Source organism: Tiliqua scincoides, chromosome 1 (assembly GCF_035046505.1).
Source record: "Tiliqua scincoides isolate rTilSci1 chromosome 1, rTilSci1.hap2, whole genome shotgun sequence".
Lineage (NCBI taxonomy): Eukaryota > Metazoa > Chordata > Lepidosauria > Squamata > Scincidae > Tiliqua > Tiliqua scincoides.
In genome coordinates this window covers 101,139,691-101,155,139 of record NC_089821.1, presented here as the reverse complement: position 1 = coordinate 101,155,139, position 15,449 = coordinate 101,139,691, and positions in this window count along the sequence as shown.

Genomic DNA, 15,449 nt, shown 5'->3' with positions numbered 1-15,449 from the left:
ATTGGGTCGACACTTTCATCGACCTGTCCACCACCACCCCAAGATCTCTCTCCTGATCTGTCACAGACAGCTCAGAACCCATCAGCCTATATCTAAAGTTTTGATTTTTTGCCCCAATGTGCATGACTTTACACTTACTGACATTGAAGCGCATCTGCCATTTTGCTGCCCATTCTGCCAGTCTGGAGAGATCCTTCTGGAGCTCCTCACAATCACTTCTGGTCTTTACCACACGGAAAAGTTTGGTGTCATCTGCAAACTTTGCCACCTCACTGCTCACCCCTGTCTCCAGGTCATTTATGAAGAGGTTGAAAAGCACCGGTCCCAGGACAGATCCTTGGGGCACACCGCTTTTCACCTCTCTCCATTGTGAAAATTGCCCATTGACACCCACTCTCTGCTTCCTGGCCTCCAACCAGTTCTCAATCCACGAGAGGACCTGTCCTCTAATTCCCTGACTGTGGAGTTTTTTCAGTAGCCTTTGGTGAGTAGCCCTCTCCACAGTTACGTCTATTTGGATGAATGTGTTAACAGTCACATAAGAAAATTCTTCCCTGATCCTAATCACAGATGAAGCTTTACACAGCCTAACACTGCTTATTTGATTTATATTTGTTTATGTATAGTCCACTTATTTATGGGTTTATAGTATTAGCCCAGCAGCTTATAGTATTAAAGCATATATAGCCAAATAACCAATGGAAATAGTCTGTTGGCTATTAAATAAAAAGCCAACAGAAATAGATTATTTCATTAGAAAAAATGAAACAGACTAACTGCAAAACCCACCAGAACAGCAGCCTAAGGCAGCAATACCACAGACCAATACAGACCAGTGTGTAATTAGTCTGTGGAACTCCTTGCCACAGGAAGTAGTGATGGCATCTTGCCTGGATGCCTTTAAGAGGGGATTGGACAAATTTCTGGAGGAAAAGTTCATCACAGTTTACAAGTCATGATAGGTATGTGCAGTGCTTTTTTTGTAAATAAAAAGGTGCAGGAACTCACAACTTGTTAATCTTTTATTTATTTATTTATTTATTTTTAAACCATTTTTTATTGGAGAAATAAAATATTTTTATGTGCTTCACCCCTAAAGATGAACTTATTTCTGAGTAGACATGCATAGGATTGGGCTGTCAATCTCCACATCCCCTTCCCCCAGCTATTTTTTCTACACATGGGAAAAAATACTGTACAGGTGCACTTGTTGCGTGTAGTATGTAGTGTGGCACTACTTCGAGGGGAGGAAGCAGTGAATGGATTCTGAAAAATGGCTTACATGAGTTACATGTAGTAAAATTACTCTAAGCAACTGTGGGAGTAAGAACAAAAAAAGAATTCTTACACAAGAGGGGTCCTTAGGTGCACATAGAAACAGCTAGGTTTGCAAACAAGTGATTAAATATGGTTTAATTTAGGCGGAGGGCATGCTTGTGGGGGAAGGATGAGGAGGATCTCTGGCAAGGTTGGACAGCACATTGTACACACGTAGAATCCTTTTTCACCTGCCCTTAGCATGTGAAAACGGGTGCAGATATAGATCTCTGCCAGGATTAAGAGCCCAATCCTAGGTATGTCTACTCTGAAATAAGTCTTGTTCTAGTCAATGGAGCTTACTCCCAGGAAAGTGCCTACAATTGCAGCCTAAGAGCCCAGTCCTAGGCATGTCTACTCAGAAGTCCACTTTAGTGAATGGGGCTTACTGTGGATAGGATAGCAGCCTCAGGGCCCCTCCTGTGCCTATCTACTCAGAAGTCAGTCCCACTAGAGGCAGTGGGGCTTCCTCCCAGGAAAGTGTGGAGAGGACTGCAGCCTCAGAGCCCCTCCTCTGCCTGTCTACTCAGGCTGCAAGGCTATGACATTTTTCCGGGAGTAAGCCCCATTGAACACAGTGGAACTTACTTCTGAGTAGACATGCTTAGGCTCTCAGGCTGCAAGGCTATGCACCCTTTCCCAGGAGCAAGCCCCATTGAGCACGAGACATACTCTGAGTAGACATGCCTAGGCTCGTGCTGCAGATTGGCACGGGGCTGCACCAGCCAGTTTCCTTCCCCTCCTCCTCCGCCAAGCCAGTACCTAGGCGTTCCGTGGGTGCCGCAGCCCGTCTCCCTGGCTGGCTAGCTGGCTGTCCGTCCTCCTCCTTGGCGTCGGCACGTGTTCCCCACACCCTCCACCGGCTTGGAAGCTGTGCTGGGAAGCAGAGCGCGGGGGGAGGGGAGGCGGGCTGGGCTCAGGCGAGAGCTTGGAGATGGGGGCAGGAGGGGGTTGTTGTGCGGTCAGGCAGGGGCCAGGCGCCCACCCACCCTGCACCCCCCAGCACCCACCCAGCGAATGCCTCTATTTTGCTCCCCCCCCCTCCTGGAATGCCTCCAAAGGGGAGGGGCCCCTGCAAAAAGGTGCCGGAACTCCGTCCCCCCACGTTCCATTAGAAAAAAAGCCCTGGGAATGTGCAAGCTCCTGATTTTAGAGGTAGGCTACCTCAGATTGCCAGATGCAGGGGAGGGCACCAGGATGCAGGTTGTGTCTTGTGTGCTTCCTGAAGCATTTCAGTGGTGGGCCACTGTGAGATACAGAAAGCTGGACTAGATGGGCCTTTGGCCTGATCCAGTGGGGCTGTTCTTATGTTATGTTCAATACGAAATCCTCATACCATCTAATAGCATCCCTATTTACCCCAAATCAAATAACTTGCAGGAAGGCAAGGTCTTTATGAACCACTGGAAAGAGAGAAAAACGATGGCTATGTGGACCTCCAGCAAGTGTTGGGTCGACCACAGCAAAAGCTGGGCCCAGTGGGTCCTATCTTCTCTCCAAGGAAATGGTACCAAGAGCAGAATGCAGAACAAAGTTTTGTGCAAAGAGGCACAAATGGGTACCAAGATGTTTTGGGCCTCAGAGGTGAAAATCCAAGCTGAAACGGCACCACAATGCATAAATTACTTATGGCATTCATATAATGTGGGGGTGATATCAGAGGCATCACTAGGGTTTACATCAACTGGCGTGAGAGCTCATTGCATCGTCCCCATGATGGACTTCGTCCTGGACCAGACGATACAGAATAATCACAATATCATATGACAGTAACCAACAAAACACCTGCGGCCAACCTGATGACACTCACACAACTGAAAAAGAGCTCTAGTATTGGCTCTACATGGAAATGAGAACTGACTCACACTAACACCTTATTGCTTCTCTGCTGTGCCATAATAACAACTTATTGGCTATCAGAACAATCAGCCTCATTGGTCAGTTTTGAGTTCAGAAAATCCACTTTTTGTTACACGAGGCACCTGTGTTTTCCTTTTCATTTGGTCATGAGTTTTAATGGAACTCAAGCATTGCATTTTGCGTTGTTTCAGTGCATTCTGCATTAAATTACACATGGGATGATATATAACATGATGGTATTATTTGAAAATACCAAGATTTTCATAATTTTGGCCTGTAGTGGTGTCACCCCCCCCCCTTAGTACGTCACCTGGTGCGGTCTGCACCCCCTAGTGACGACACCGGATGACATACCCTTAACCAGTAGTTCTGGCTAGGACAAGCCAGTCTGGCCAGTCAGGCTGAGGCATTTTGTAGTGATTGAAATTTCTGAGCACTTTTAGGGAGCAGCGTCATTTCAGTACTGCAGGCAGCCCAGCTAGGATTGAGCTGTGATTTACAAAAAATAGAAGATGAATATTTTGTTTAGACTTACCAAACACCAGGTAAGTCCTTGTCCTTGACTTGCCAGTTCTCAATGCACAAGACATTTTTCAGGGGGGCAGGTTACAGTGGAAATTAAAAAATGCTGACTCCCTGCAGCCTTATACTACCTGTGCTTCCCTCCAGTAGCTCCCATGAGCAATAATCCTGTATCTCTGTCACAGCTGATCACAATGATCTTGATCAAATGAGCAATACTGCAAGTTCTAAGCACGTACATCTCTCCCCCCCCTCCCCATCACACAGTGCAGGATTTCTTAGTATTTCATCTGGAAGCAATTCTAATCATGATCACTTTGGACCATGAATTCTATGTCACATTAAGTGGAGATACTTATATATTTAAGATACTTCCAGCCTAATCCAACTCAAATCCCCTCTGCTGGTGCAAGTGCACCAAGGAGCAGTGCACTCCATCCTATGGTTGGGGGGGGGGGGCATCCTATGGTTGGAGAGGTCTCCTCGGGGTAAGGACATAACCTTTTGTTCACTTGCCCCACGGCAGTGGTTCTCAAACTATTTAGCATCAAGAGCCACATAAAAAAAAGTTTCACTTGGCCAGCTGTTCCAGCCTCTGTGGCTACAATGGTGGCTAGGCAGCAGTGCTCCCCCCCCCCCCAAGTAACAGGTTGATTAATCCTTGATGCACATAGTCTAATTTGCCCTGTCAGTTTCATGACTGACCAAAAATTGGGTTATGTCCTACTGGTGGACCAGTTACCCACTGCCCTCGAGGAAGCTCCCATAGTCCCTCTGAGACTCCTATTTTGCTGGTGCAGGACTGATGCATGTAAAAGTGGTGGAAAAGGAGAGGAAGAGGAATAGGATTTGGTCACACAGTCAGGCTGCAGAACCTGCCCTCTCCTACCTCCCTTCCTACTCATAAACTCCTGCATTCTTCCCCCTTTCCATCCCTTCTGCTCACTGCCCACACACCCTCACACACCTTTTGTTGGCAGATGGTAGTCTGGCTGCTGGCCCATGTGGGCAGCTGTCAGTGACTGCTCAGGTACTTCCTGGATTTTGCCAGCTGTGCTAGCAGAATTCATGTTCCTCCAAGGGAGGATTTAGAGGATTGAGCTGCCCACCTCCAGCTTTTCAGCTATGGTATTTGACCTTTTTATTAATGTTGGAGAGACCCCAACTGCTCTGAAAACATCGCCTGAAACATAAACCTGTGCCCACGGTAGCCAATAGGCATGTGAAAATATACAAGTCCAAAGGCAACAAGATCCAGAGCTCCCAGGAGGCATCACTGCAGTCCCACAGAGAACCTGAAGTGAAAGCCGTTTCAGGAAATACATATGTTAACTTTGTAGGACATTCCCAAATGAAACCCGCAGAATGTATAGATGTTTCAACTTTCCCCCTAGTTTAAAAAAGAAGATAGAAAACTATTTAGCACAAGGAAAGGGCCCAGTCACAGAGTCACTCTCCAGTTAGAGTTCTCATGATTAGTGATGGGAGTGGGAGACGCCCTTTCTCTAGCTCAGGGCTGTCAAACTCATTTCACACAGCTCGTTAAATAGCATTCATGACACCTGCTGAGAGCCGGAAGTGACATCGTTAAGCCAGAAGTGATGTCATGAACCAGTTGATGGGCAGAGATAAGCACTTTGAGCTCACCTAGGAACTCATTAGCTGCAAATGACAGAAGAGAAAATGTACAAATCTTGATCAGATTTTCAAGATATGGGAGAGCCCAATTATCATACAGGCCATCCTTTCAGCAGCGCTTCTTCTGTCAAGGTGTCACTTTGCAGCTCAATAGCTGAGGTGACACTTTGGCAGAAGCAGCGCTGCTGAAAGGGCGGTGCTGGAAGAGCCCAATTATAATAATAAGGGCCCAATTATCACACAAGCTTCTGTGCCTCGTATTCTGCCTGCAAACCTTATGTCTGAGCCCCTTGCTCTCGCCCCTCTTTGATTTTGAGAGCCTGGCCTTTGGCCACCGGTGACTGCAGTGCAGCATGGTCACTGCTACCAGGGTGCATTTAAATTAATTAATTAATTAACAGTATTTATATACCGCTTTTCAACTAAAAGTTCACAAAGCGGTTTACAGAGAAAAATCAAATAACTGAATGGCTCCCTGTCCCAAAAGGGCTCACAATCTAAAAAGAGGCAAATGAATACCAGCAGACAGCCACTAGAACAGACCCTGCTGGGGTGAGATGGGCCAGTTACTCTCCCCCTGCTAAAAAAAAGAGGAGCACCCACTTGAAAAAGTGCCTCTTACCCAATTAGCAGGGGTTACATTTAAACACATGTAACATGCATGCATGGGGGGGAAACTATCTTGTGTGCTGGGATTCTGTATAGTGCCCAGCAGTACAGCTCAATGGTTCAGCAGCTCATTGTTGCTGTTTTCAGCACTGAATGAGGCTTTTGACCTCAAGCAGGAATGGAGCACATGATGATTGGGGAGGGGGGGAGGGACAGGGGGATCAAGGCAATTTTGCAAGGTTGGTTGGCAACCTTCAGTCTCGAAAGACTATGGTATAAGCCTACAGCACCAAAGAGTTAGATCAAAGATTATTCATATTCAGACACTGATGTTCACAGCAGTTTTCCCCGTAAGGCTGCAATCCTAACCAACTTTCCAACACTGACATAAGGGCAATGCAACTCCAAGGTAAAGGAACAAACATTGCCCCACCTTGAGGAGGCCTCCATGACTGCCCCCCAACTGCAGAATGCAGCACATGCCCCACTGGCACAACTATGCCAGTACTGGAAAGTTGGTTAGGATTGCGCCCTAAGAGAAATAGCCACTAAGTGGCCTCCAGTGCAGACTGGGACCACAGAAGGGCAAAGAGTGGATAATTAGTGGCTTCCATAGCTGCTGCTTCCCCCGGAAACCACGATCCCAAACATGTAGGATCAAATAATATCCTTAAGCCATGTCTCTAGTTTGATCTTAAGAATCTTCTTCAGGGATAATGCAAGTTTATTTCTTCCTTCAGTAGCTTACAGCCCAGTTCAATCTAAATCTTCCCCCTCCAGATTGATGCAGGCCCAGCAAGGAGGCACACACTGCATCACATGGTGGTGATGGGGCAGCTGGAGAGGGTAAGTGCTTGGAGAAAGTGCTGCCAAACCTGCCCTCTCCCTCCCTCATTCCACTCCCTCCCCACCCATAAACTCTCCTGTTCCTCCCCCTCCCCACCTCATTCCACATACCAACCATTCCCACTTCCACCTTACCTTTCGCCAGCAGGTGGTGTCCTGACCACCGGCCTGCGTGCACACCTGCGCTGGCTAGTGGCACCAGAGCATGAGACACCATTGTGCGACTTCTGGCAGGATCCAGGCACTTCTACATGGTGGACTGTACATTCTGCATGGGGAGAGAATTTATGTAGGATTGGGCTGCCAATCTAGAACCAGTGATTTAAATTACAGATGCAGTGTCAAAGCAAGAAAGATGATTCTTTGTTTTTTTTTGGCACTTCAGAGCAAGAAGAAAAAGAATCAGTATCATTATTAAAGCATGTAGGGAGGCAGTAAGTTGGGGGATACCAGTTCTGAATCATTCTCAAGGACACAAAAATAATAGTAGTGTTCTCTTGAAATCTTAATAGAAGCAACTGGCTTTCCCTCTGTGATTATGTAAAGGATTTTTTCACTCTGTCATTTATTGCTTGCTACTCAACGTAAACTGTACAGATAAGTTGCAATGGAAGCCAGGAATGACACTTTTCATTGTGATTTGTGACCAACTTCTTTAGAAAGAAAGAAAGAAAGAAAGAAAGAAAGAAAGAAAGAAAGAAAGAAAGAAAGAAAGAAAGAAAGAAAGAAAGAAAGAAAGAAAGAAAGAAAGAAAGAAAGAAAATCTTTAGCAACAAGGTTCTCTGGTTTATTTCAGGGTAGTGTTCTTTTCGACAGTACAGTACATTTGTGAAAAATGTTCATTCTTCATAGAACACCAGAAATGTAGGACTTTTTCTTCCTCATTTTAATCCATGCAGGGACACAATTATGTATGAAGTATGTATGAAGATGTATATACAGGTGGAGCCTGTTTATCCATCGATTTTATATCTGCGAATGCCTCCCTCCACTTTGAAGGCCCTACATGTGTAAAATGTAATGGACCCTAAGCAAGGCTTGTCCTGGAGATGTTACAGGGTGTGAGAGCTTCTAGATCAGAGGCATCCAAAGACCTGGGATTTCAAAGGCAGGGCCCAGTTATGTCACAAGACTGCCAACTTGTGGTCAAATGTGGAGAAATGGGTATCAGAGCAGAGTACAGCAGGAAAGAAACAAAGTGCCCTGGAAAAGAGGAAGAGCCAGGTGAGCCCTGAGATTGATTTTTGTCATCTGTTGCCTGCGAAAAGGGGGGAAAAACAGAGAAAAAGGTCTTATAGGAAGAACCCCTTTTTCAAATATCGGGTCTAGACTGAGTACAGGGTGGCCACACATGTGTAAAATGTAATGTAATGGATGTTACAGATTTAAATGGATGGAATGGATGGAGATGCTGGTTTAAATGAATTAAATCCCAAATCCACATAACCACATGCACAGGGACATTGTGGCCTTCCTGTGTAGAACAATCCAGCCAAGCACCATGTCACTGTTGTGTTTGTAACTGAGCCATTCCTTTGGAGTGCCATTGGTTGGTCACACACCCAAGAATCCATTCCAGGACTTACAATAAGCCAGAGGAGTAGGGAGGATTCAAGAAGGACAGCAGTGTTTTGGGGGCCATCTGCAGAGAAAGCACCCCACAGTGAACTTGGCATGATATTAAAACAATCTTGCTTATCTGGTCTCATTTTCCAGGGTTCCTGACAGTCTATTACATTTGGGTCATGGATCAAAACCAGCACCAGAAACCTGGACTTAAAGCCAGTCAGCCCCACAGAGATCTTGCAACACTGGAGTAATTGAAGGAGTATTTCAAGAACTTCACTGGCATGCTGGCTCAATGAGTGCTGTGGTACAGGTGTGCTTATGCAAGTCAAGGACCCTTTTGCTGACCTGGAAGGGGTGAGACCAGGCTCCCTTCTGGCTGAAAGCAAAGCCAGGAGCAATCCAGTTTCATACTGGTTTATCTCCAGTAGTGTTTACTAAAGGAATCCTGGGCATTGTAGGGATACAGAAGCACAGGAATCCCTTCCAAGTAATTTTCAGCACTCCTACAAAACTGCAGTTCTCGAGTTTACTTGAGGAAAGCCCCAACAATGCAATGAATTTCAAAAATGGCTTAAAACTGGATCCCATGTACAGTTTAGTAAAATGTATCTTTATCCCAGTTGTTAGGTGAAGTTTGAAGACGTCCAAAACTCAGTGCACGCCATTGTTTTCTGCTGCTCTGGCTAGAATGATTGAATAGGATCAGTGCACCGGATATTGTTGCCTTTTTTTAATCATGGAGGAGGTTAGCACACAAGGCAGCTGTTAAGCTTGGCTAATGATTGTGCCATATGTTGACAGATTCCCAGATGGTAGGCACCATAAAAAAAATGTAAAAATAAGCATTTGCAAGGCAGCAAGTGACTTTTCCCGGGTGTGTGGGGTAGGGGTACACATTTGATGAGAAAAGAATCACTTTTCGAAATGAATCATCCTGCTTCAGAACCCCTTCAGAGAGTTTAAATAAAACAATGTCACTTCGTAGCATTCCAAATGGAAGCAAGGCCACCTGAAATTGTTTTGGACTTATGGTCGCTTCACTTGGTTTTTCTCCCCCTTTCTTTCTCTCTCTCTCCCCCCCCCCATCTGACTCTAACTGATTGGAGCCTTTTGTTCTACATATGGAAGGTGGCTTCCAAGCAGTTAGGGGAAGAGGGGGAAGACAGGCATGGTACAGTGTGATGGACAGCTCTGAACTATCAGTGAGCCACGTACGGCTGAATAAAAGCTGCTAATTGGAGCTTCTTTTATTTCCTCTTGTAGTCAGATTCTTGGGTGAGAACTGAGAATGCGGAAGGGTTCAGGGGCAGGACACCTGCTTTGCAAGCAGAAAGTTCTAGTTTCAGTCCCTGGCATCTCCAGGCAGAACTGGGAAAAGGCTCCTGTCTGAACCCTTGGAGAGACTCTAGCATTACCTATGAATACATGCAGTGGGTAAACTGGTCCAATCACGACTACTTTTCCTGGTGCATATGTAGGGACACTTTTCTTTTGTCAGAGTATGCGGGCTTCAAACAAAGCATCTCTTTCTTTCTCACATGGTTAATGGCTATTGACTAAAAACAGCAACTACACCCACATGCTTTGCTGTGGTCATGTAATTAGTGATAGCAACTATCAGCTCTTTGGAGGAAGAGGGGGGATTGAATCTGATCCTTTGCTCATCCTTCTCTACATCCCTTCAGCACAATTGCTGATTTTTTAATGAGGTCTTTACACAGACAGCCCTGGCTATTGAATCCAGCTAGGAACCACACACAGAGAGTATCAGTTTGTATGCACAGTTCCATGTATGTACTTGCTTTTTTGTCTCATTTCCTAGTTGTCCAAAGGTACCTTCCTTCTCTTTTCCCTCTTATATCACCTACCTCCTTCCAGCCTGTTTCCATCCCAGTGTTGCTTTTTTTTTTAAAACGTACTCTCATACAGTGTTCTTTTTCTCCTTCCTCATTCTCATCAGGCATGCATTGTTCATTCGTGAAACTGAGTAGGTTGCACTGAGGCTTTCCTTTCTTTGCTGCTTGGCAGCCATGTTGCTGCTATCTTCCCAGGGTGTATATTATCCAAGTTCCTCTTTGATTGACTTAATTCATACAGGTGGCAGAATCCTCCTCTGCACTGCCAACAAAGAAAGATTGTTAGTTTCCTCAGCCATTAAAATTCTGTAAATATTTGGTCATTATTCAATTCATATTGCTAAGGAACATCTCTCTTTGGCAGAATTTTTTCTGTGGGTTGTCTAAAAATATCACTTTCTATGGTTTGTCATAATGCCACATTCCTAAGATGATAATATTGACTAACCAATACGAGGTTTGTACTGGCATCCAGATGTCTTGACCTACAATTTGATCCCTTAGTTTCTAGCCTGGGAAAAGTTGCCAGCCATAAGTCAACAACCACCTACATGTTTACTAGAGAAGCTGTGAGTTGCCTTACAGCTAAGTTCTTCCCTACTGAGAAATCTTTATTGGAAAACAGAGTTTACAATAATTTTTCTGCAACTTTTCTGATGAGTCATTTATGGTCTCTTGGAAAATTCTTGAACACCACATGCAGTCAGTGCTGTAGCTTCTGCTTTATTTTCTACAGTTCAACCTGACTGGTGGATTAGAATTGTTCCAAAAGTTAATTTACCCCAGAATAATAATGTGATTTTCATTCATCTGTTATCTTAAAATATTGTCACATCCAATAATAGTTGGAGGACCAATCTCGTCTGATCTTGGAAGCTAAGCAGGGTCAGGCCTGGTTAGTACTTGGATGGGAGACCGCCTGGGTATACCGGGTGCTGTAGGCTTATACCATAGTCTTTTGAGACTGAAGGTTGCCAACCAATAGTTGGGTGACTTGTTATATCAATGTTATATCAACTTGTTACATCGATGCAGGGGAGGATCCAGTGTTTGTACTGGGGGGGGGCATGAGCACTTGCTTAACTCCAGAGCCAATGTCAACCAAGCAGGTAGACCTGGGCTCCCGGTTGAACTTGTGGCCTCCATGGCCAAGGTTTGTTGGAAGGAAAGACCTGGGTTCCCATTCCAACCTGGCTCCATCAGCTAAACACAATCTTTCTGCTGATGCCCCCACCCATTGAACATTCCCTTGGCACTCGATTATGCTCCCTATACCGGGTGCCCTTCTCCATTGGCGTGACAGTTTGGGGGGCCATGCACCCATGGTCCCTCCCTTGGGCCCCCTTTGGGGCCCCTGTATCATACAGACAGGCACAAATAGACAATACTTTGGAGCTGTTATTGCTATTCAATAGCTAAAAGACTAGGCAGGCAGTTCTGAATAGTATTTTAAAACCAAAATGGAGCAAACGTACCTCATCACACAGCAACTTGATGCTGACCATATTTAAAATGCTGACACTAAAATTTAAGAGACTGTCACCATCCATTTCTGATTATTCAGTCATCCATCTTAAATTATCAGCACTCAAGGACAAATATGGACTATTATCAAAGCTCCAGTGTGATCCACTGTCACATTTATGGTTCATTATGAATACTGGTTCTCCATCGATAAAGCTATTCAGATATGCGGGTAAGAGCAGTGAGATCTAAGGATGAATGTGTTCTTTTTTCTAGATGTCATAGAGCTTTCCCCTATAATTAGATGATTACCAGTAACTTATGTGACCAAAAATGATCCCTCAGAGTGTAAGCACCTTCAAAGAATCTTATTATGGCAAAAGTATGGCAGGGTGTGCTTTTCAGGACTCTTTCTCAGAACCAGATCACAGTTCAATGCAAGATGGAGCAAAATAGTTTTTAAAAAAACACTATATTTACTATCTCTTGTGCTAAACAAGATGTCTGGTCATAAGAAAGAGCTAGAATGACCATATCCCTTTCAGGCCACTGTTAATGAACACCAAATTCTTACCAGATTGCCATGCAGTAGTGAGTTATGATCTTCAGAATACATGCAGAATGAAGCCAGTTTCTTATCTATTTGAATTATATCAAACCACCATTTAGTAATAAAAGTGCACACATAATCAGCCCCCTATGCTTTCCTACAAAGGGACTGTGAAAACAGTTCATTATTTTCTGTATAAATGCATGGAATTTTCTTTGAAAAACCCAGCACTCTGTTTCCGGTGACCTTGACCCACAGCGATAAATCAGTTAAGCAAATAAATGCTTTCCACTGCAAATGACATAACTTGGCGCATTTTGTAGTGGGCACAGTTAAGCTGTGAGGGCTTGTATTAGCATAACACATGGCTTTCTAAAGTTCAGAGGAAATCACAGTAGTCTACAGATAGATAAGTCTGGTGGAATCTCGTTTGCTCAACCCGCCGAGGAAATGATGGGGCGACTCTTATTCCATAAACGATGGTATAAAATGGATGGGGGGGGAATCATAAGCTAAGTATACTCCGCAAAAATACAGACACCTGCAAACTAGAGGCATCTGTAGTACATAATCCAGCTTGAAGCTGGATTAATTTTTAATTTAATAAAAAGATGTCTGAGGAAGGACATATTTTGACCCCCAGTGTTTGCAGTACAGGGTCAAAGGGGAAGGCAGAAATCCCCGTTGTAACTGCCTGGAGCATGTGGCATGCATTATCACACACAAAAAGAGAAAGCTGGCCAAATTTCAGGCAAATCCTTTGGCCGGTGGCTGAGCCATGACCTTCAGCAGCTGCCGTGGGCTTTTATGGATCATTTGTGATAAACGCACACAGCCTCAGAGTAATTACATCCTCACAGATTACTTGGTCCTGTAATTATATTGGAAGTTACTAAGTAGTTCAAAGATTAATTACTCTGCAAGTTTGCCGTTCCTTGATCTTCTAATGAGGGTAGTTAAGAAAGCAAATGCAATGGCATAATTACGTGGGGATGTTAAGTAATGTTAAGTGTTTACATGGAGTTAGGAATGGCATAGAACATGATGCCCTCTAAATGTAAAATCTGCACCTAATTTTGATATTGGGGGTAAGGCAATGGACAGCTTCCGCTTCTGCCACTGCTGCACTTGTGGAGCAATGGATTTGCCCCGAAGAAGAACAAAAGAACACCTGGTACTATCTATATGCACTATACTGATTTGATTTTATTTCCTTCTTTCTCTTTTGCTCTCTCCCCCTGCCACCTTGATTGTTCTCATCATCTGAGCTACAAAAGTGTCATCCTGCCACTATCGAGAAACCCCTTTCCAATAGAAACAACCCATAGTTAATATCTTTAGGGAAATCCTTGCTGCAGGCCCCATAGCCTTCTTTGAGATTAGGTCTTGCAATGCCCAGAATAGGACTTTGGAAAGTAGTGACTAGTAATGCAGCCCAAACCACCATTAGCTTGTATGGCTTATAATTATCAGATGTATTATCTGCCCAGCTTGTAATTAGCAAATGCATCATAAATGGATTGTCATGCCCTGACAAGATCTTCTCCAGCTCGACATGTAAAATAAGAACCGGCATATGCATGATCGGCATCTAGTCTGGAGTAGAAACACAAGTTTTTCATGGGTTAGTGTGAACCACATGACCACAAGCAGCCTTTTGTGGTTTCTAACGCTGCAATCCTATGCACAGTTGTGTAGGAGCAAGCCCCATTGGACACAGTGGGTCTTATTTCTGATTGACATTGATTTTCCAATGAATTGGATATAGCATCCACGGTGCATGTATTCCATAACTTATATTAAAATTGTAGATATGTAGGTGTTATGTTCCGTTTAATTGTTTTTAAAGGTACCATTCCAAAAAGTTAAGAACAAATGTTAAATTTAAGACATCTTTTACATTTTTTACAGCCAAATCCTAACTAAGGGCCCAATCCCATCATAGCTCAACACTGGCACTGAGCTCCAAGCACCAGCACTAAGTGTCACAAATGTGCCACAAGGGAGTCAGCGTCGGCGCCAGCCCAATGCCAGTCGGTGCTGAGCCCAGCAAGGAATGATCGCTGCCCAGAGCATGATAAGAGCTTCATATGGCGGTGAGGGTCTTGGGGACAGGCTTAGGCATAATGGGGCAGGGGGAGGTATTCCAGGGAGGAGGAGGAGTGGGGCCGGGGGAGGACCTGGCCCGAGAAGGAGTTGGGAGGTGGGGAAAACCCTGCTCCGCTGTATCCTATGGACTGAAAAGCCCAACACGAAGGCTCTCAAGTCTGTGCCGGCGATATAGCTGGCACAGACTTAAGGAGCCCCATTGCAGGGCTTGCTTGGGATGGAAGTCACCCAGCAGGACTACTGGGGATCTGATAGGGCTGCCCATTCCCCATTGATGCAGCCACACCAGTGGAGCACATAGTGCATCCAGTAGCGGAGTGGTAGCCCGGAGGCCTCCTCAAGGTATTTCCTTAACCTTGGGAAGGCCACTGCTTCCCCAATGGGTCTTCTTGGATCTGTGTTTTGTGCTGGCACAAGTCCAAGGAAAGGAGATGAAAGGGAATGGGTAGGGACTGGTGCATGCCAGCGCTGCTGGAATCCACCCCTTCCTCCCCTGTTCCCACCTCTCCCCCTCTCACCACCCAGAAACCTCCCTGTTCCTTGCCTTCCCTGCCCTGTTCTGCCCATCCCGTTCACCCACCCCCAGTACCAGCTTGCTTTCACTGCTAGAATTAACCAACTACAACAGTGAATCTCCAGCAGCAGCACCATTTGTGGCAACGTGCACCACTTCCAACGCATTGCCACTTCCAACAACAGAACTGTGTTCTGCTGTTGTAAAGAGCTGTGTGGCATTTTCGTTAGGATCAGCATTAATCGATACTGCATTAATTACAGTATTAATCTGATGGCCAGAACTTTTCAGATTTGGAAATATTTCCTATAAAGCAACCACCGAATCTGAGGCTATTACAAGGAAAGAAATTTCTGACTCTGTAGACATAATAACACTTTAAAGTCCCATGACCTCAATGTGATAGGTAGCACTTAATTTAAAAAATCTCTTGCATGTGCCTCACTCCTGAGAATCCTACCAAAACTGACACCTTGGCTCCCAGTGTTGATTGAACTCACAGCTGTGTTTCTGAAGAAGGTGGAAATTCAAACATGTAACCACAGCGGGTTAAAGCAATCTTTATTTCCTCATTCACTAAAGCCCCAATCCTATG